The following is a 2,593-nucleotide window of genomic DNA, read 5'->3' on the forward strand; positions in this document are numbered from 1 at the left end:
TCATAATGCTCCATATGCACAAAGCTGGTAGCATAATTTTCTCCTTCTAGAATCTTCCATACCTTAACAGTGCTTACTTTTTCTATCTGCTTCTTGATTTCCATATAATGAAGTGGACTATGCATCTTATTTTCAATCTGATTACTGAATCTGTTGAGACCTAGTAAACAATACATTTATGTAGTTGTCAGAAAAACTAGTTTATTTGACGAAAATCATGAAACCATACAACTATATTGTGAAGACATTTTCTGATTGCAGTCAGCACTTCTCCTTTAATAAAGATCAGTAATTCATTGCAGAGTTTCTTATGTACGCTCCCTATGTAATTCTTACCAACAAGGATGAGTAATTAAATCCATAATTTCTTATGTTCACAACCGATGTACCTCAGTCCAAAATTTCTCTTTTTTATACAAAATTCATGACATGATTCACATGTTTTGTTGTCTTCAAAATATCAAGTGAGGGCAATCTTTTCTTTGTTGATGCGGTAGTTTTACTTTGTAGTATGCACTCATCTAGCTAGTTTGAATATCCTTAAATTAGATATTGTCTGGTACCCCTTTATGATAAAACCAGATCATACAAATAATGTTGCAAGAAATGGTAAGAAATGATCCTGTTTTTGGAATTATCTATTTTCAGTATGAAATAAAATATGTGCTTGGATGCAGTAAAATGATTTGTCCATACCCTAAAACCTGAACCTTTTAGTTAATTGTCTACTTAGATTGTACAAATAGGAGTAGTTCTTTAGAGGGGAGAATAGCTATGCATGCAAAGCAAAGAAAAAACAACACGAAAGAACACAAATAATACATCAACATATATTGCAATACATGAGGTACATGTTGTGTGAATTATCTGATTGGTCATATTTTTGTATTCCTACTTTCAGAATGTTCTAGATACTCTTATGAAATACTATATTTCTGTATTGCTATCTGACTTAGCTGTTGATTAACCAATACACAGTAAGATGACGAAGACATGGATGATAGTAAGGAGAGCAGGGACAGGAAGAGCCTCTACAACCTGATCATGCATGGCACCGGTATCGGCCATGGTAATGGGAGGAACCACAAGCCCCACGTCCGTGCTAAACATGTTGCCTTTGGTGCCTTCCTCAGGAAGTACGCGAAAGGGCATCTGCCATTCTACCTCCCGAGGCCTCCTCGTCCGGCCAAGATGCCGAGGATCTGATGCGCTGCTTGGTTGTTGCTGCTAGCCCACCATACTTTAGACTGTTTTTATGTTATGGTTGTTGTGTGATACTTCTGCCCCACCGTACTGCTTGAACTTATGCGTCGGTTTATCTTTTGGATTCCGACTATTTAGTATGCTATGTTTAAATGTTTGGTACTACATTGCTCATTTCTGGTAATGAACTTTCAATGCAACGTGCTTAGGTACATGCTAACAATAATAAACATGGATTTCTGAAGCAGCAGTACCAATTTGTACATGATAGGCGCCTAATTAAGCGTCTACCCTGCACTAATAAGCGCTGTTGCTTCATTATACTATTGTTTATGTTGTAAGCACGTTGAGGGAGTCCTGGACTAGGGGGTGTCCGGATAGCCGAACTATCATCTTTGGCTGGACTCCTGGACTATGAAGATACAAGATTGAAGACTCCGTCCCGTGTCCGAATGGGAATTTCCTTGGTGTGGAAGGCAAGCTTGGCGATACGGATATGTAGATCTCCTACCATTGTAACCGACTCTGTGTAACCCTAGCCCTCTTCGGTGTCTATATAAACCGGAGGGTTTTAGTCCGTAGGACGAACAACAATCATACCAAAGGCTAGCTTCTAGGGTTTAGCCTCTTTGATCTCGTGGTAGATCTACTCTTGTACTACCCATATCATCAATATCAATCAAGCAGGAGTAGGGTTTTACCTCCACTGAGAGGGCCCAAACCTGGGTAAAAACATCGTGTCCCTTGTCTCCTGTTACCATCCGCCTAGACACACAGTTCGGGACCCCCTACCCGAGATCCGCCGGTTTTGACACCGACATTGGTGCTTTCATTGAGAGATCCTCTGTGTCGTCACCTTTAGGCCCGATAGCTCCTTCGATCATCAACAACGACGCGGTCCATGGTGAGACTTTTCTCCCCGGACAGATATTCGTATTCGGCGGATTTGCACTGCGGGCCAACTCGCTTGGCCATCTGGAGCAGATTGAAAGCTACGCCCCTGGCCGTCAGGTCAGATTTGGAAGTTTGAACTATACGGCTGATGTCCCCGGAGACTTGATCTTCGACGGATTTGAGCCACAGCCAAGCGCGCCGCACTGTCACGATGGACATGATCTAGCTCTGCTGCTGGACAGTGCCCTGGAGGCCGCAAAAGTGTCCGCTCCGACCCTTAGCTCGGAGCCGACTGCGCCGATCGAGGACGGGTGGCTGGACACCGCCTCGGGGGCTACAACCTCTACGGCGATAGAGCCGAATACTGACCCTGTCCTTTGTGAAGCTCGTGACTCCAATGTGCCGGACTCTTCTCCGGACTCCAAACCTTACACGCCACTGCCAATCGAATCCGATTGGGCGCCGCTCATGGAGTTCACCGTTGCGGACATCTTTC

Source organism: Triticum dicoccoides, chromosome 2A (genome assembly GCF_002162155.2).
Source record: "Triticum dicoccoides isolate Atlit2015 ecotype Zavitan chromosome 2A, WEW_v2.0, whole genome shotgun sequence".
Classification (NCBI taxonomy): Eukaryota; Viridiplantae; Streptophyta; class Magnoliopsida; order Poales; family Poaceae; genus Triticum; species Triticum dicoccoides.